Source organism: Pristiophorus japonicus, unplaced genomic scaffold, assembly GCF_044704955.1.
Source record: "Pristiophorus japonicus isolate sPriJap1 unplaced genomic scaffold, sPriJap1.hap1 HAP1_SCAFFOLD_262, whole genome shotgun sequence".
Taxonomy (NCBI): Eukaryota; Metazoa; Chordata; class Chondrichthyes; family Pristiophoridae; genus Pristiophorus; species Pristiophorus japonicus.
This window is the reverse complement of record NW_027252362.1, coordinates 172,959-193,527: the sequence shown is the minus strand read 5'-3', so window position 1 is coordinate 193,527 and position 20,569 is coordinate 172,959. Positions and strand designations below refer to the sequence as shown.

The 20,569-nt window shown below is 46.0% G+C and overlaps 2 non-coding genes across 2 annotated transcripts; one reads left to right on the top strand and one right to left on the bottom strand.

Annotated features, from left to right (window-relative positions):
• The first annotated feature begins 5,098 nt into the window (after positions 1-5,098).
• Positions 5,099-5,172, top strand: trnan-guu (transfer RNA asparagine (anticodon GUU)). The gene has a single exon. It is a non-coding gene; the product is annotated as a tRNA-Asn (tRNA).
• A 1,980-nt stretch (positions 5,173-7,152) lies between these two features.
• trnak-cuu (transfer RNA lysine (anticodon CUU)) lies at positions 7,153-7,225 on the bottom strand. The gene has a single exon. It is a non-coding gene; the product is annotated as a tRNA-Lys (tRNA).
• Positions 7,226-20,569: the final 13,344 nt, after the last annotated feature.

Here is a 20,569-nt window from a genome sequence, read left to right as displayed (position 1 = left end):
GACCTTCCCACTCCTCTCTACCTGGGCCCTGCCGATTTTCCTGCTCACGCTCCAAAATGACGACCAGGGTTTTGATGACGTCACCCAGACGCCCATTTCAAAAATGTCGGTATTTGTTTAAATACCTTATAAATGTTAACATATATGTAATAAAGCTTGAAGCACCTCCCGGAATCCCTTATAAAATGGGATTATGGTTTGTTGATCCAGATTCCAGAATACATGGAGAGATGTTACCCGTGGTATAAGGTGCTGTGGCTGGATTCCGATGGACTGCATGGATAGCTTACCAACTTCGCTTGTTGTTTTAGTATCATCGCGCTGGTCCCTCGGAGAACAGTGTGAAGTGGTGGGAGGATCAATGTGGCCAGGATTCGTGTCCTGGTCAATATTTATCCCTCAATCAACATCACAGAGACAAATGATCTGATCATCATCACACTGCTGCCTATAGGAGCCTGCCGTGTGCAAACTGGCGGCTGTGTCTCCCACATTACAAGAGTGACCGCACTTCAAAAAGTACTTCATTGGCTGCAAAGCGCCTTGAGACATCCATTGATATCTTCCTGTAGTCCGCCACTTCCTTCTTCATTATCTACCACTCAGCCTATTTTAGTGTCATCTGCAAACTTCTTACTCATACCTTCAACATTTCAGTCCAAGTCATTGATGTATACCACAAAAAGCAAGGGACCCAGCACTGAGCCCTGCGGAACCCCACTGGATCACAAAATCACCCATCAACCATTACGCTTTGATTCCTCCCTCTGAACAAATTTTGGACCCAACTTGCCACTTTGCCCTTGAATCCCATGGGCTCTTACATTCGTAACCAGTCTGCCAAGTGCGACCTTATCAAAAGCTTTGCTAAAGTGCATATGCATTACATCGTACCATTGCCCTCATCAACCCTCCTGGTTACCTCCTCAAAAAATGCAATGAACTTAGTCAGACACGACCTTTGCTTGACAAATTCATGTTGACTATCCTTGATTAATCCATGTCTTTCCAAATGAAGATTTATCCTGTCCCTCAGGATTTTTACAAATAATTGTAAAAGGTTCGGCTGGCCAGCCTGTATTTACTCAATCCCTTTCTCCCTTTTTAAACAAAGGTACAACGTTAGCAGTGCTCCAATCCTCTGGCCCCGCACCTGTAGCCAGTGAGGATTGGACAATGGTGGTCAGAGCCTCTGCTATTTCCGCTTTTGCTGCTCTTATCAGCCTGAGATACATTTCATCCGGGCCTGGGGATTTATCCACTTTCAAAGCTGCTAAACCACCAATACTTCCTCTCTCACTATGTTTATTTCATCTAATATTTCACACTTCTCCACCCTCATTGCAAAGTCCACATTGCCCCTCTCTTTTGTGAAATCAGATGCAAAGTAGTCATAAAGAATCCTACCCACGTCTTCCACCTCCGCGTACAGATTCCCTTTATGGACTCTAATAGGCCCCACTCTTTATCTTGTTATCATCGTGCTCTTAATGTATTTGGAAAACATCTTTGGGTTTTCCCAGATTTAATTGCCAACATTCTCTCATGCTCTCTCTTTGCTTTCCTGATATATTTTTTAATTGCAAATCTGCACCTCTAGAGTTTCTGCAGTATTGAGTTATCGGTATCTGTCATAAGCTTCCCTTTTTTTCGTTAACTTTCCCTGTATGTCCCCTGATATCCCGGGAGCTCTAGATTTGTTCGTCCCACCTGTGTTTTAAGGGAACATACTTGCTCTGTCCCCTCAGGATCTCCTCCTTGAATGCCTCCCACTGCTCTGACACTGATTTACCAGCAAGTAGCCGTTCTCAGTCCACTTTGGCCAAATTCCATCTCAGCTCTGCAAAATTGGCTTTACCACAATTGAGAACTTTTATTCCTGGTCCCCTTTGTCCTTTTCTATAACTACCCTAAACCTTACTGAGTATGATCACTCGCACCAAAATGCTCTCTCACTGATACCCCTTCTACCTGCCCCTCTTCGATCACAAGACCCAGTCCAGAACCGCCCCTCCCTTGATGGGCTTGTTGCATACTGGATAAAGAAGTTCTCCTGAATGCATTTTAGGAATTCTCCACCATCTGTGCCATTCACACTATCATTTTCCCAGTTAATATTCGGGTAGTTAAAACCTCCACTCTTTCAGCTCTATAGGTTTTGCACTTCTCAACAATCTGCACATATATTTGTTCTTCTATCTCCCTCTAACTGCCCGGGGGTCTATAGTACACTCCCAGTAGTGTGATCGCCCCTTTCTTTTCTTTAATTCAAGCCACATGGCCTCGTTTGATGACCCCTCTCACACATCATTCCTTTTCAAAGCTGCAGGATCCGTCAATAATCTCTCACAACTCAACTGAAAGCAGCTGGAATGTGCAGCATTGAGAGGGGCTTTCTGCACCGTCAGGGCTGGAAACTGTAGAGTTTGAATGTGTACCGAACTGTACAGAGTATTCAACAAATATAGCAGGGCTGGGAGACATTGTGCTTTGTTAATACTGAAGCAGAAATGCACATTATTCAATGCTTCTCATATTTAATTGAGCACGTTATCAGCTGGTTTTGAAACAGGAACCTTTTGCGTGTTAAGCGAATGTGATGACCACTACACTACGGAACCCACGCTTTCAAAGCAGACTGCAACCTGAATGCAGCAACTTGGACCGCTCGGCCATCCTGACTGCTCAATATTATTTGTGGCCACCTGCAGTTTGATTTTGAACTTTTGTGTCCTGTCACATGAAGTAAATGAGGACAGCAGCCGCATCTCTGCCTGACACCGGGGAAACAGTGAGACAGACCTTGGAGCAAGGGTCTGGTTATTGCGAAACAGCAAAGAAAATATTAATTCTGTAATTACCCAAAAGGACAGGGACCTCAACATGATTAAACACGCAACTTTCTGATCAAGAGGCAGACACACCACTGCTGCACCACGAGGCCGAAACACTGAGTCTGAGAAGTTCGTCAATATGAAGGTTCTGCAATAAAAGGGGCTTTAAAATCCCCGCCCATTCCCACAGGGTGTCAGAAGCAGCGCTCACCTGCCAGTCACCATATGTTTATTTGTTAAACTTTTGTGTTACTTTCACGAGATAGCATCATTAATTAACCCGTCACCTTCTTTTGCACAATGAAAGAAATGCAAACTGAGGGACAGTCTATACTTTAATCAATAAATACAGCAACTGCTGGAAATCTCAGCAATTCAGGCAGTATTTGCTCGGAGACGAAAGTCAGCTCTGATTGTTCATCCACAGCAAGTTTAAACATAATGCCCCCACTTGGGATCGAACCAGGGACCTTACACGTATAAAGTAAACGTGACAACTCCTGCACTGCAGAAACCTCTGGCACAGCAGCCCCAACAGAGGGGAGCTGACCAGTGAGCTCCCTCTGTGCTGATCGGGAATGTGCTGGCTCACCTTAAACAACTTCTGCCCCACACTGAAAGTTCTCAATCCTTCTCCTCCACTGCCCTTTACAGAAATGTCACGGATCACCCAGCCACCGTGTTCACTTCCACATCCTCACAGTGGGGCCACAGAGGCTCCTACAATCTCCCCGCGATCAGCGAACTCGCCCAGTTTGTAAAATTAAACCCCGAACACCTGTCCGGCAAAGGGCAGGAGAAGCGGGAGAGTGTGTAAGCTCGTTCTGTAACAGATAGTAGTGGGGTTATTAACGGCGATTACAGCAATCATTAATCCTCTCACACACCTTAATTATTTTTCTGCGATGAACTGATTGAGAATGGAAAGGGTTAATGCTCGGGATCTTAACCACTCGACCAGAGAACAGCTTCGATAATTTGTATAAATATAAAAATATATATTTATTTATGGACCTGAATATCAACGGCTAGCTGCCGAGACCTCATGGCGCGACGGTCGTGCATCTAACTTTGAGCGAGAGAAATTGTTCCACAGTGACACCCATTTCATCTTTTGTTCCCTTTTTAACGCTCGAAACTGAGACAGGGGAATAAATAAAGAAACCAAAGCTCAACGATACAGACAAGAGGAAGAGAGAAGGGGAAATACTGTCCCCACCCAGAACTAATGCAGAAACCCCTCTGCTGCGCTCGAAGTGGCCACCCACAGCCTGGATACACTAACGTCCCAACAGCTCATTGATTGTCGGAGTGGGACTGTGCGGCGCTTCAGAAGACAGGTCGAAAAAGCAAAGTCACTGAATCGATCTCATGTGCTCCTTCTGCCAAGAATAGCTACACACAAAAAATGCTTTTATAAAAGTTACACTTTATCTCCAAGTTTGTCAAAAAGTTAGCTTGTTGGTCAAGGGGTATGATTCTCGCTTCGGGGTTGTTAATTGAAATTTGCGAGAGATCCCGGCCGAGCCCACTATTTTGAAATTACATCGAACTTTTGCAAAGAAGGACTTGCATTTCTGCAACACCTTTAGGGAACTCATGATGCCTTAAAGCGCTTTACAGTCGTTGAGTTATGTTTGAAGTGTTGTAGTGTGGGGAAAGGTGTGCCCAAATCATCCCAAACGAACCTCAACTCTTTGCGAAGGAGTTCGGTGCAAATAATCAGGGACTTGGATTTTCTTTGAATGAGTTCTGCTTGTACCTGTATTCAAGCTTGAAACAGCAACTGGGCTTCCATCTCACGGGAGCAGCGTGTGGCAGTTAGCGAGTCGGTGACGAGGTTTGGGGTTGATGTACGTCACTTTCAATCTTTGAAATTTCACCAAGCAAAGAAATGATGAATCCAACTGTCCCTGTAATCCTTTTGTTCAGGTTTAATCACAGGAATATCTGCAGTCAGGAGCTGAAAAGTAATTAAAACCGACGACTGGCTTTGGGACAATCAGTATACTTTGTCACAGACAAGGCAATGGAAGGCTGGAAGGTAGGTCACACCGGTTCTGGGAGAGCTGGTTGGCGGTGAAATGGAAGTGTCTGCAGTGTGCGGGACCAGACTGCTTCCATGCATCCACAATGAATGTCCCTCCCTTTATTTGGGAAAAGTACAACTGAGAGTGGACAAGTTCCATCCCGGTCGGAGCAATCTGAAGCTTTAACTGACTTACACCCTGGTTTGGGATGTCTTGCAGTCTACATTTAAGTTAGTCTCTGTGGCGCAATGGGTTAGCGCATTCAGCTGTTAACCGAACGGTTGGTGGTTTGAGCCCACCCAGGGATGAAGCCTTTAACTGTTTTCCCCAAGGATTCAGTGCCGCACAGTTCCAGGTTGTCATTGTGCGTTTTGGCTGCACGAATATATTCCGCAAACATTGCCAGCTGTGCTGTTATCCAGTGAGTTCCCACTCCAATACTTTTATGAACATTTAGTTCATGGAAAACGATAACAATTTTATACATGGACCATGGTCCTCCATCCAGTCCACGAGAAATAAATTACGTTATTGTGTTTAAAGGAACTGGTGGAAATTGTCTGACCTATCGTTATGGCTTTGCTCAGATTCTGAGAGTCAACAGTTTGCGAAGAATTATCGCATGGCCAATGCCTAGCATGAAAATGTCGCTCAGCATTTGTTCTCGGAATCCCTCAAATTCGCAATGTCCTGCGAGGCACCTGAATTCGGCGACATAGCGAGCCACTTCCCGGCCCTCCGACCGTTGGCACGTGTGGAACCGATACCTCGCCATCAGATCGCTTTCTTTCGGATTTAGATGCTCGCAGACCAGCGTACACAATTCTTCATAGGATTTAGTTGTTGGTGTCACCAGAGCTAGAAGATTCTTCATGAGGCCATAGGTTGCTGCCCCACAGACAGTAAGGAGGATCGCCCTTCATTTGGCAGCGTTCTCGTCCCCTTCCAGCTCGTTGGCCACGAAGTATTGGTCGAGTATCTCCACAAAGGCTTCGCAATCGTCCAGTTCTGAGAACTTCTCCAGGAGACCAACTGTTCGTTGCATTTTTGCGTGGTTGTTCATTGTCTCGTCGCCAATTGATACGCTCATAATAAAGGATGAAACTTAGTATTGTGAACACTGAGTAAGTGTGACCTTAGCTCCTTTAATAAGACTCCAGAGTACAGGTACCTCATGGGTGGCCTGCTTACTTACCGTGCTCCCAAGGGATACTGGGATCCCTTGGGACTCCGACAGGTAGGCCCTCTGATGATGGTGTGCACAGGTTGTCAAGGGTTAAATACATAACACAAGATGTGAACAGAAATCAACCATCAAAAGCCCTGTCATTAACCGCAAAGGGTTTCCTGCAATTTTCTGATCGCAAAGCGCTTTCAGTCCTTGTCCTTAAAATTGCAGACGTGGAAATTGGGGAGTTTAATGACTTTGAAAGGAGGACATTGTTGTTTGGTGCCGTTCTGGTCAGAGAAATGTTTGTGAAATGAACTTTTTGCAGAGAGAGGGATTGAGCATTTCAGCTTGTTGCTGAACACTTCTCTCTGGGCACTGAGCTAAGCAGCAGTTTCAGTCGTGTGGAGGTTATCACATTTCCTTCACACGTGAAAAGTTCCCGGTTCAAGCCTGCGCAGAAACATTATTTCTCAAACAAAAACTTGTCAGCAATAAAAGCTGTTTTGGATACATTGTTGAATGAGCAATGCACATTTAAAACCAGTCTCCTCCAATACAGATTGTGTAAAATCAGATCGGGGATAAAACTTCATCAAGGATTAAAGTTTCATGAGTTATTAAATTTCACTTTTTGAAGTTTTGACTGTCCCTGTCAGCATTTCATTCATTCTGTGAAACAACACTATCGGTTTACACCAGCGGATCTAAGCTGCATTTGAAACCCACAAACAACTCATTAATTATTCGCTCTTCCCCAGTTCCAGAGCTCAGAGTGTTATTGTCCATCCCTGGGATACAAGCTACCTCGGACCCGGACCAAAGCTCCCCGTACATCGAGCACAGGCTCAGGAAAACCTCGGGGGAGAGGTTATCACGGTCACTGGGCCTTCCAGCAGCCCTGAACAAGCGCCCGGTCTGAACTTTTCCAGTGTAATAACTTGTATCTGGAACATCTAACAGTAAGGACGGCCGAGCGGTCTGAGGCTCTGCTTTCATTATTTGATTAAATTATCAACTCTCCCTCAGTTCGCATTTTTATCATTGTGCAAAAGAAGATCTTGGGTTCATTAATGATATTGACCCGCGAAAGCAACATAAAATTTTAATGAAAAGTAATCGCCCAACGTGGGGCTCGAACCCACGACCCTGAGATTAAGAGTCTCATGCTCTACCGACTGAGCTAGCCGGGCTTCTCAACATTTAATCTGTCAATCCCCTTCAGAATATTGTCTGTTTCAATGAGATCACCTCTCATTCTTCTCAACTGCGGAGAGCATCGGCATATTCTACACAATCTCTCACCATAGGACAGTCCTCTCATCCCAAGAATCGATCTGGTGAACCTCCGTTGTACCATCTCCAAGGCAAGTGTATCCTTCCTCAGAAAAGGAGACCAAAACTGTGCGCAGTACTCCAGGTGTGGTCTCACCAGGGCCCTGTACAATTGGAGCAAGATTTCCTTACTCTTGCACAATGGGCGGAATATTAGGTGCTGTGGTCCGAATATCCTGATTTTCCGCTGATTCTACGGTTGTATAAAAAGTGATTAAAATTCGACAGTCACTCGGCAAACATATTTGTATTTCCTTCAGTGTGCAACACTGATGGATGGATTAATGATGATTGAAACAATTATTCAGTATTTCACAGACTTGAATTATATTTGTCAGCTTGCTCTGTAAAAATGCTTTTTCTGACCGGGAATCAAACCCAGACCACGGCAGTGAGAGCACTAGAACCTAACCACTATACTACCAGGGAACACTGCTTGCAGCCTCTGCGATAGCTTTAAATATAGTCAGCTTACAATCACAGCTGAGAATTGTGTGGTGACACGGGGTGTAACTGGATTTGCTGGGAGCAGCGTGGAGGCCCCGACCTGCGTGAGAACACCAGCGGCAGGTCGGGGCCATAAAAGGAGCGGTGAGCGGCGGCCTGGGAGCAGCCTGGTGGTGTACCACGGCAAGGTACAGCGCGAGCTGGTGCAGGAGGGCGACGGCAGCGAAGAGTGACGTCATCAAAGTCCAGGTCGGTGATTGGAGCGTGGGCAGGTACAGCAGGAGCAGCGAGAGACTGTGGAGGGATGTGATCGGGGCCCAGGGGCGGCGTGAGTTCAGGGCCAGGGGTCCAGGGGCAGCACCGGCCAGCCCACACTGCGATATATGTGGGCACTGGGTCCGTGCAGCAGAGCTGGTCTCCAGTCGTCTTGGATAACACTTGCCCCTGGACCAAGACCTCGCTCTGTCAAGCCCGTGTGATGGCTGGGGTGCAACGGCCACCACACGTTAAAAAAAAATCCACGCACAGGTATCTTCCACCCTTCAACATGCAGTTCGGGACCTAGAATATTAGGTCCATCATTGAAACACCTGTGAATTCATCCTTTTTTGGCGTGGAAGCAAGTCATCCTCGCTTCGAGGGACTGCCTATGATGATGATGAACTGGATTTGCTGCAGTCCGCGGGCAGCAGGTGATGAAAGCGGGCGTGAGAGGGTGAGTGACAGGTGGGCACTGCTTCTGATGCTGTCTGACCCACGGTGGGAGTGGCCGGGGATTTTAAAGCCCTTTCATTGCACCAATGCAGGGTAAATGAAACTGTGTTTCAGGAACCTTCATGTATACAAACATGGGCACTCTGCACTGTAGACCTCGTGGTGCAAAGGTAGTGTGTCTGACTCCAGATCAGAAGGCTGCATGTTTATATCACGTCGGGGTCACTGTACTTTTCCATATTGTTCTTCCGGAATTGAGATTTACTTTGCTGCATCACAATTTACTTTCCCACCCATCTTTGTACCATCAGCAAACTTGGCTCCATTGCACTCGGTCCCCATATCCCTGGGATAGGGGAGGGAAGACACACCGGAGAAGTGTGAGCTTGTGGACCGGAGAAGTTGCAGCTGCTGGAGCTGTGCGTTTTATCGGGGAGGGACGGGGGGAGAGCCCGCCGAGCGACCGGAGAAGCTGAGAAGCTGCTGTGCTTTTCATCGGGTTTGACACTGTTTAAAAATGGCAGATTGCCAAGTTTTCTCTCCCTACTGCCCATGCGCGAAGGTGCCAGCAGTGTTTTCGACGCAGGCATTTGGCTCCGCCCCCCACTTCACCATCGACGCCACGCCAGGACTCCGGGGACTGCACACAGCGGCCAGGATGGGGCGAGTTTTTCCCTGAGCCGTTTCCAGCGCGCAAAGTCGGTGCGCTTGAGGTCAGTGCGCCGACAAAATTGCTTGGGGAAAATCTAGCCCTTGAAGAGTAAGGAGTACACTGAAGGAAATACAAATATGTTTGCCGAGCAACTGTCAATTTTAATAACTTTTTATACAACCATCGAATCAGCAAAAAAACAGGGCACTCGGCCCATAGTACCTAATATATGAGGTTATCCACTGTGGTAGCAATCATAAAAAAGCAAATAATTATTTAAATGGGGAAAGATTAAGAAATGCTGCGGTGCAGAGGGACCTGGGGATCCTTGTACATGAAACATAAAAGGTTAGTTTGCAGAAACATCCTCTCTGCATCCACCTTGTCAAGCCCCCTCATAATCTTACACGTTTCCATAAGATCACCTCTCAATCTTCTGAATTCCAATGAGTAGAGGCACAACCTACTCAACCTTTTCTCATAAGTTAGCCCCCTCATCTCCGGAATCAACCTAGTGAACCTTCTCTGAACTGCCTCCAAAGCATCTATATCCTTTCTTAAATATGGAAACCAAAACTGCACGCAGTGTTCCAGGTCTGGCCTCACCAATACCCTGTATAACTGCAGCAAGACTTCTTTGTTTTATACTCCATCCCCTTTGCAATAAAGGCCAAGATTCCATTGGCCTTCCTGATCACTTGCTGTACCTGCATACTAACCTTTTGTGTTTCATGCACAAGTACTCCCAGGTCCCGCTGTACTGCAGCACTGTGCAATTTTTCTCCTTTTAACAAATAACTTGTTCTTTGATTTTTTTCTGCCAAAATGCATAACCTTGCACTTTCCAACATTATACACCATCTGCCAAATTTTTCCCCACTCACTTAACCTGGCTATGTCTTTTTGCAGATTTATTGTGTCCTCCTCACACATTGCTTTTCCTCCCATCTTTGTATTATCAGCAAACTTGGCCATATTACACTCAGTCCCTTCATCCAAGCCGTTAATATAGATTGTAAACAGTTGGGGTCCCAGCACTGATCCCTGCAGCACCCCACTAGTTACTGATTGCCAACCATAGAATGAACCATTTATTCCGACTCTCTGTTTTCTGTTCGTTAGCCAATCCTCTCTCCATGCTAATATATTACCCCCAACCCCATGAACTTTTATCTTGTGCAGTAATCTTTTATGTGATACCTTGTCAAAATGCCTTCTGGAGGTCCAAGTACACCACATCCACTGGTTCCCCTTTATCCACCCTGTCCATTACACCCTCAAAGAATTCCAGCAAATTTGTCAAATATGACTTCCCTTTCATAAATCTATGCAGACTCTGCCTGACTGAATTATTTTTTTCCAAAAGTGGGAGGAGCAGTGACCGGAGGAGATGTGAGCAGCGGCCTATAAAGGCCCAGCGGGAGTCCGGGGATCAGCGGCAGTCGGAGGAGCAGCGGCTGGGGGAGCAGCGAGCAGCGAGCTACAGCTGGTGCAGGGTCAAAATTAAGAAAGAAGTCAAAAGTAATCAAAGGGTGACGTCACAGACAAGAGGGTAAGTGATTGGCTGGTTGAGTGGTGAGTAGTTTTCTGTTTCTTTGATTTCTTCTTGTTCTTAGCAGCAAAGAAACTTTGGAATTGTTGCCAAATTAAGTAAATCTAATGGTTAAGTCATAGCAGGAGAGCTCCGACACATGTCATGCTCCTCCTGTGCTTTGTGGGAAGTCAGGGACGCTTCCAGTGTCCCTGCTGACTACATGTGCAGCAAGTGTATCCATCTGCAGCTCCTGACAGGCCTCATTGCGGCACTGGAGCTGCGCACGGATTCATCCGCAATGCTGAGGATGTCGTGAATTGAACACACCGTAGGTAAAGGTTACTCAGGCAGAGAGGGAATGGGTAAACATCAGGAAGAGCAGTGGAAGGAAGACAGTGCAGGAGTCCCCTCCGGTCATCTCCCTGCAAACAGATACACCACCTTGGGTACTGTTGGGGGAGATGACTTACCAGGGGAAGGCAGCAGCAGCCAAGTCCATGGCACCATGGGTGGCTCTGCTGCACAGGAGGGCAGGAAAAAGAGTGGGAGAGCTATAGTTATAGGGGATTCTATTGTAAGGGAAATAGATAGATGTTTCTGCGGCTGCAATCGAGACTCCAGAATGGTATGTTGCCACCCTGGTGCAAAGGTCAAGAATGTCTCGGAGTGGCTGCAGCGCACTCTGGAGGGGGTGGGTGAATAGCCAGCTGCCGTGGTGTATATAGGCACCAATGAGAGAGGGAAAAATGGGATGAGGTCCTACAAGCTGAGTTTAGGGAGCTAGGAATTAAATTAAAAGGTAGTAATCTCAGAATTGATACCAGTGCCACGAGCTAGTCAGAATAGGAAATGCAGGATAGCTCAGATGAATATATGGTTTGATGAGTAATGCAGGAGGGTGGGATTCAAATTCCTGGGACATTGGAACCGGTTCTGGGGGAGATAGGACGAGTACAAATCGGGCGGTCTGCACCTGGTGAGGTCCGGAACCAATGTCTAGGGGAATGTTTGCTCGTGCAGTTGGGGAGGGGTTAAACTATTATTGCAGGGGGATGGGAACCTATGCAGGGAGATAGAAAGAAGTAAAATGGGGGCAGAAGCAAAAGATAGAAAGAAGAAAAGTAAAAGTGGAGGGCAGAGAAACACAAGGCAAAAATCAAAAAGGGCCACATTACAGCAAAATTCTAAAGGGACAAAGTGTATTAAAAAGACAAGCCTGAAGTCTCTGTGCCTCAATGCGAGGATTATTCGTAATAAGGTGGACGAATTCACTCAGAGGCAGCAATTCACGAATATGTTATAATTGGGATTCCAGAGACATGGCTCCAGGGTGACCAAGGCTGGGAACTCAATATCCTGAGGTATTCAACATTCAAGAAGGATAGACAGAAAGGAAAAGGAGGTCGGGGAACGATGCTGGTTAAAGAGGAAATTAACGCAATATTAAGGAAGGACATTAGCTTGGATGGTGTGGACTCTGTATGGATAGAGCTGCGGAATACCAAAGGGCAGAAAACACGAGTGGGAGTTGTGCACAGACCACCAAACAGTAATAGTGAGTTTGGGGACAGTATCAAACAAGAAATTATAGATGCGTGCAATAAAGATACAGCAGTTATCATGGGCGACTTTAATCTACATATAGATTGGGGTAACCAAACTGGTAGAAATACGGTGGAGGAGGATTTCCTGGAGTGTATTAGGGATGGTTTTCTAGACCAATATGTCGAGGAACCAACTTGAGGGCTGGCTATCCTAGACTCGGTGATGTGTAATGAAAAAGGACTAATAAGCAATCTTGTTGTGCGAGGCCCCTTGGAGAAGAGTGACCATAATATGGTAGAATTCTTTATTAAGATGGAGATTGAAACATTTAATTCAGAGACCAGGGACCTGAATTTAAGGAACGTTAACTTCGATTGCATGAGATGTGAATTGGCTAGAATAGACTGGCAAATGAGACTTAAAAGGTTGACGCTGGATAGGCAATGGTAAACATTTAAAGATCACATGGATGAACTTCAACAATTGTACATCCCTGTCTAGAGAAAAAATAAAATGGGGAAGGTGGCTCAACCGTGGCTAACAAGGGAAATTAGGGATCGTGTTAAATGCAAGGAAGAGGCCTATAAATTTGCCAGAAAAAGCAGCAAACCTGAGGACTGGAAGAAATTTAGAATTCAGGAGAGGAGGACAAAGGGTTTAATAAGGAGTGGGAAAATAGAGTATGAGAGGAAGTATGCTGGGAACATAAAAACTGACTGCGAAAGCTTCTATAGATATGTGAAGAGAAAAAGATTAGTGAAGACAAACGTCGGTCACTTGCAGTCAGAATCAGGTGAATTTATAATGGAGAACAAAGAAATGGCAGACCAGTTAAACAGATACGTTGGTTCTGATTTCACGAAGGAAGACACAAATAACCTTCCTAATGTACTCGGGGACCGAGGGTCCAGCGAGAAGGAGGAACTGAAGGAAATCTTTATTAGTCAGGAAATTGTGTTCAGGAAATTGTTGGGATTGAAGGCTGATAAATCCCAGGGCCAGATAGACTGCATCCCAGAGTAGTTAAGGAAGTAACCCTCGAAATAGTGGATGCATTGGAGATCATTTTCTAACAGTCGATCGACTCTGGATCAGTTCCTATGGACTGGAGGGTATCTAATATAACACCACTTTTTTAAAAAGAGGGAAGAGAGAAAACGGGTAATTATCGACCGGTTAGCCTGACATCAGTAGTGGGGAAAATGCTGGAATCAATTATTATGGTTGAAACAGCATAGCATTTGGAAAGCAGTGACAAAATCGGTCCAAGTGAGCATGGATTTAGGAAAGGGAAATTATGCTTGGCAAATCATCTAGAATTTTTTGAGGATGGAACAAGGAGAGTGGACAAGGGAAAACCAGTGGATGTAATGTATTTGGACTTTCAAAAGGCGTTTGACAAGGTCCACACAAGAGATTAGTGTGCAAAATTAAAGCACATGGTATTGGGGGAAATGTATTGACATGGATAGAGAACTGGTTGGCAGACAGGTAGCAGAGAGTCGGGATAAATGGGTCCTTCTCAGAATGACAGGAAGTGACTAGTGGGGTGCTGCAGGGCTCAGTGCTGGGACCTCAGCTATTTACAATATACATCAATGATTTCGATGAAGAAATTGAGTGTTATATCTCCAAGTTTGCAGGTGACTCTAAGCTGCGTGACGGTGTGAGCTGTGAGGAGGATGCTAAGAGGCTGAATAGTGACTTGGAAAGGTTAGGTGAGTGGGCAAATACATGGCAGATGCACTATAATGTGGATAAATGTGATGTTATCCACTTTGGTGGCAAAAACGTGAAGGCAGATTATTATCTGAATGGCGGCAGATTAGGAAAAGGGGAGGTGCAACGAGACCTGGGTGTCATGGTACATCAGTCATTGAAAGTTGGCATGCAGGTACAGCAGGCGGTGCAGAAGGCAAATGGCATTTTGGCCTTCATAGCTGGGGGATTTGAGTATTGGAGCAGGAAGGTCTTACTGCAGTTGTGCAGGGCCTTGGTGAGGCCTCACCTGGAATATTGTGTTCAGTTTTGGTCTCCTAATCTGAGGAAGGATGTTCTTGCTACTGAGAGAGTGCAGAGAAGGTTCACTCGACTGATTCCCTGGATGGCAGGACTGACATATGAGGAGAGACTGGATTGACTGGGCCTGTATTCACCGGAGTTTAGAAGAATGAGAGGGGATCTCAAAGAAACATATAAAATTCTGACGGGACTGGACAGGTTAGAGGCAGGAAGAATGTGCCCGATGTTGGGGAAGTCCAGAACCCGGGGTCAGAGTCTCAGGAATAAGGGGTAAGCCATTTAGGACCGAGATGAGGAGAAACTTCTTCACTCAGAGAGTTGTTAACCTGTGGAATTCTCTGCCGCAGAGAGTTGTTGATGCCAGTTCATTTGAAATATTCCAGAGGGAATTAGCTGTGGCCTTTATGGCTAAGGGCTCAAGGGGTATGAAGAGAAAGTAGGAAAGGGGTACTGAGGTGAATGATCAGCCATGATCTTATTGGAATGTAGAAACATAGAAAATAGGTGCAGGAGTAGGCCATTCGGCCCTTCGAGCCTGCATCACCATTCAATGAGTTTATGGTTGAACATGCAACTTCAGTACCCCATGCCTGCTTTCTCGCCATACCCCTTGATCCCCCGAGTAGGAATGGCTACGTCTAACTCCTTTTTCAATATATTTAGTGAATTGGCCTCAACAACTTCCTGTGGTAAAGAATTCCACAGGTTCACCACTCTCTGGGTGAAGAAGTTTCTCCTCATCACGGTCCTAAATGGCTTACCCCTTATCCTAAGACTGTGAGCCCTGGTTCTGGACTGCCCCAACATTGGGAACATTCTTCCTGCATCTAACCTGTCTAAACCCGCCAGAATTTTAAACGTTTCTATGAGATCCCCTCTCATTTGTCTGAACTCCAGTGAATCCAGTCTTTCTTGATATGTCAGTCCCGCCATCCTGGGAATCAGTCTGGTGAACCTTCGCTGCACTCCCTCGATAGCAAGAACATCCTTCCTCAAGTTAGGAGACCAAAACTGCACACAATACTCCAGGTGTGGCCTCACCAAGGCCCTGTACTACTGTAGTAACACCTCCCTGCCCCTATACTCAAATCCCCTCGCTATGATGGCCAACATGCCATTTGCTTTCTTAACCGCCTGCTGTACCTGCATGCCAACCTTCAATGACTGATGTACCATGGCAGCGAGGTCTCGTTGCACCTCCACTTTTCCTAATCTGGCACCATTCAGATAATAGTCTGTCTCTCTGTTTTTCAACCGAAGTGGATAACCTCACCTTTATCCACATTATACTTCATCTGCCATGCATTTGCCCACTCACCTAACCTATCCAAGTCACTCTGCAGCCTCATAACATACTCTTCGCAGCTGACACTGCCACCCAACTTAGTGTCATCTGCAAATTTGGAGACACTACATTTAGTCCCCTCGTCTAAATCATTAATGAACAATGTAAACAGCTAGGCCCCTTGCGGTACCACACCAGTCACTGCCTGCCATTCTGAAAAGTACCCATTTACTCCTACTCTTTGCTCCCTGTCTGCCAACTAATTTTCAATCCACGTCAGCACATTACCCCCAATCCCATGTGCATTAACTTTGCACACTAATCTCTTGCGTGGGACCTTGTCGAAAGCCTTCTGAAAGTCCAAATACACCACATCAACTGGTTCTCCCTTGTCCACTCTACTGGAAACATCCTCAACAAATTCCAGAAGATTTGTCAAGCATGATTTCCCTTTCACAAATCCATGCTGACTTGGACCGATCATGTCACCTCTTTCCAAATGCGCTGCTATGACATCCTTAATAATTGATTCCATCAATTTCACCACTACTTATGTCAGGCTGACCGGTCTATAATTCCCTGCTTTCTCTCTCCCTCCTTTTTTAAAAAGTGGGGTTACATTGGCTATCCTCCACTCGATAGGAACTGATCCAGAATCTATGGGGTGTTGGAAAATGACTGTCAATGCATCCGCTATTTCCAAGGCCACCTCCTTAAGTGCTCTGGGATGCAGACCATCAGGCCTGGGAATATATCGGCCTTCAATCCCATCAGTTTCCCCAACACAATTTCCAGACTAATAAGGATTTCCCTCAGTTCCTCCTTCTTACTAGAACCTCTGACCCCTTTTATATCCGGAAGATTGTTTGTGTCCTCCTTAGTGAATACCGAACCAAAGTACCTGTTCAATTGGTCTGCCATTTCTTTGTTCCCAGTTATGACTTCCCCTGATTCTGACTGCAGGGGACCTACGTTTGTCTTTACTAACCTTTTTTTCTTTACATATCTTTTGAAGCTTTTGCAGTCCATTTTAATGTTCCCTGCAAGCTTCCTCTCGTACTCTATTTTCCCTGCCCTAATCAAACCCTTTGTCCTCCTTTGCTAAGTTCCAAATGTCTCCCAGTGCCCGTTTTTGCTGCTATTTCTGGCCAATTTGTATGCCACTTCCTTGGCTTTAATACTATCCCTGAATTCCGTTGATAGCCACGGTTGAGCAACCTTCCCTTTTTTATTTTTACACCAGACAGGGATGTACAATTGTTGTAGTTCATCCATGCGGTCTGTAAATGTCTGCCATTGCCCATCCACTGTCAACCCCTCAAGTATCATTCGCCAATCTATCCTAGACAATTCATGCCTCACACCTTCAAAGTTAGCCTTCTTTAAGTTCTGGACCACGGTCTCTGAATTAACTGTTTCATTCTCCGTGGTGTTGCGGCTCGAAGAGCCGAATGGCCTTCGCCTGCACCTATTTATTTCTGCACACAGAGGGTTGTGGGGGTCTGGAACTCACTGCCTGAAAGGGTGGTAGAGGCAGAAACACTCACCACATTTAACAAGTGCTTGGATGTGACCTGAAGTGCTGTAACCTGCAGGGTTATGGACTTGGAGCTGGAAAGTGGGATCAGGCTGGATAGCCTCTTGTTGGCCAGCGTGGACACGATGGGGCGAATTGGCCTCCTCCCGTGCTATAAACTTCTATGATTCTATGAACTCCTTCACAAAGAGTTGAGATGCGTGTGGGGTGATTTGGGCACATCTTTACTCAAGTGACAACATTTCAAAGGTAACTCAACGGCTGTAAAGCGCTTTGGGGCGTTATGAGCTCCTGACAGACGCTGCAGAAATGCAAGTGCTTCTTTGCAAAAGTTCGATGCAAATTCAAAATTCACGGCAAAAAAAGGGCTCGCCCGGGATCTCTCGCAAATTTCAAGTAACAACCCCAAAGTGAGAATCATACAACTAGACCAACGAGCCAACTGCTTAGCAAATATGGAGATAAAGGCCTTACGAAGTGCTATCTGTTAATAAACCTCCAGTCAAATCTTCTCAGATTCTTAAAAGCATTGCCAACGGAAAAGAATGAGTATTACCCGATATCTCAAGGGATATCTTGGTGACTGCAATCAAGAGTTGCCACAACAAAGTAGCACAAATAGAACTTTGATGGGACGAAAGTATTCACACTACCGTTGTGGTGTCTTTAGACTGTAGAGGCTGCACGGAGATAAAGTGTAACCATCATTGAAGCATTTTTAGTTTGTGTTGTTATTCTTGATCGGAGGAGCAAATGAGACGGAATCAGTGACTTTGCCTTTTCGACATGTTTTCTGAAGCGCCGCACGGTCCCACTCCTGCAGTCAATGAGCTGTTGGGACGTTAATGTATCCATCATCATCATCATCATAGGCGGTCCCTCGAAAGGAGGATGACTTGCTTCCACGCCGAAAAAGGATGAGTTCACAGGTGTTTTAATGAAGGACCCGAACTACATCCCGATGGGTGGAAGATGCCTGTGCGTGGATTTTTTTCAGTTGTGATGGCCGTTGCACCCCAGCCATCAAACGGGCTTGACAGAGCTTGGTCTTGGTCCAGTGGCAAGGGTTAAGCAGGTCGACTTGAGACCAGTTCTGCTGCACGGACCCAGTGCACACATATATCGCAGTGTGGGCTGGCCCGTGCTAACCCTGGGCCACTGGCCCCGAACTCATGCCTCCCCGGGCCCTGATCACGTCCCTCAACAGTCTCTCACCGCTCCTTCGCCCCGATCTCGCCGCTCCTGCTGCACCTGCCCACGCTCCAATCACCGACCTGGACCTTGATTACGTCACTCTTCGCTGCCGCCGCCCTCCTGCACCAGCTCGCGCTGCTCCGTGGAGTAGTCTCCCGGGACCTCCAAGCTGCTCCCAGGGCCGCTCGCCGTTCCTTTTATGGCCCCGACCTGTCGCTGGTGTTCTCCCGTTAGTGTATCCAGGCTGTGGGTGGCCACCCCGAGCGCAGCAGAGGGGTTTCTGCATTAGTTCTGGGTGGGGGCAGTATCTTTCCCCTTCTCTCTTCCTCTTGTCTATATCCCTGTGCTTTTATTTCTCTATTTATTCCCCCTGTCTCAGTTTCTAGTGTTTAAAAGGGAACAAAAGATGAAATGGGTGTCACTGTGGAACAATTTCTCTCACTCAAAGTTAGACGCACTACCGTTGCACCATGAGGTCTAGGCAGCTAGCCACTGATATTCCGGTTCATATATAAATATATATAAATATATCCACATGTATCATAACTGTTCCCTGGTGGTCGAGGCGTTAAGATCCGGTGCACTAACCTGGTTTCAATTGTCGATCAATTCATTGCGTAAAAATAATTGAGTTCTGTGAGACGATTAATAATTGCTGTAATCACCATGAATACCAATACTTTCTGTGATAGACCGATATTACAGACGATCTGGCTTCTCCTGCCCTTTGCCGAGCACGTGTTCCGGGTTTAATTTTGTAAACTGGGCGAGTTCGCTGATCGCGGGGAGACGGTAGGAGCCTCTGTGGCCCCACTGTGAGGATGTGGAAGTGAACACGGTGGCTGGGTGATCCGTGACATTTCTGTAAAGGGCAGTGGAGGAGAAGGATTGAGAACTTTCAGTGTGGGACAGAAGTTGTTTCAGATGAGCCAACACATTCCTGATCAGCACAGAGGGAGCTCACTGGTCAGCTCCCCTCTGTTGTGCCAGCTATGCCAGAGGTTTCTGTAGTGTAGTGGTTATCACGTGTGCTTATCACGTTTGCATTACACATGAAAGGTATGAGGTTCGATCCCGGGAAGGAGCATTATATTTAACATTGCTTTCGAGGAACAATCAGAGGCCAGTTTCGCCTCCTGGCAAATGCTGCCTGACCTGCTGAGATTTCCAGCATTTGCTGTTTTTATTTGCTATTTATTCTCCTGGCAAAAGTGATCCCTTATTCCTTAAGTGCTCTTTATTTCACTTCAATAAATAGATAACTTTCAGTGAGAGAAAACGGATCCACCGGGGACCTTTCGTGTGTGAGGCCAACGTGATATCCACTACACTGCAGCCCATCAAAGTGCAAGAAACCACTGAATATAAAGGATGATCTCACAAATATCAGGGGCAGTGCAGTCTGGTCAACGTAAAACTCTCCTTTCTTATTCAGCAGAGGCATGAACGGGAGTCAGACGCCACAAAGTTTAATTACAGACACAAATGCAAGAACACTTCCAAATCTTTTCACTGTAAAATTCTGAAAATTTATTTGAAATCCTACTGCGTTGAATCTGACAATGAGCACCGTGGGCTTTTATCCTCACTACTGATTCTATTTTCTGTGCTTGGTCGGAATAACCGGTGATGTTAAATTTGACAAAAGTTGCCCCAGATTCCTGATGTCATCGGCAATGAAGATTTTGAACCAGATCCTAAAATACAGTGTGTAAAATGGGTCAACATGCAGAAGAACATAAGAACATAAGAAATAGGAGCAGGAGTCGGCCATACGCCCCTCGAGCCTGCTCCGACATTAAATACGATCATGGCTGATCCGATCATGGACTCAGGTCCACTTCCCTGCCCGCTCCCCAAAGCACAGGACAAATGATTGAAGTATCGACTGTCCCTCAGTTAGCATTTCTTTCATTGTGCAAAAGAAGGTGAGAGGTTAATTAATGATGCTTTCCAGTGAAAGGAACACAAAAGTTTAAGAAAAAAACATACAGTGACTGGGAGGTGAGCGCTGCTTCTGACACCAGGTGGGAATGGGCGGAGATTTTAAAGCTCCTTGTATTGTGACACCTTCATATAGACGAACATCTGAGTCTTATGACGTAGACCTCGTGGCGCAATGGTAGCGTGACTGATTCAGTTCCGAAGGTAGCATGTTTAAATCACATCAGGGTTACTGTACTTTTAGATATTGTTCTTCCAGAATTAATATATTCTTTGCTGTTTGCCAATAACCAGACCCTTGCTCCAAGGTTTGTCTCACTGTTTCCCC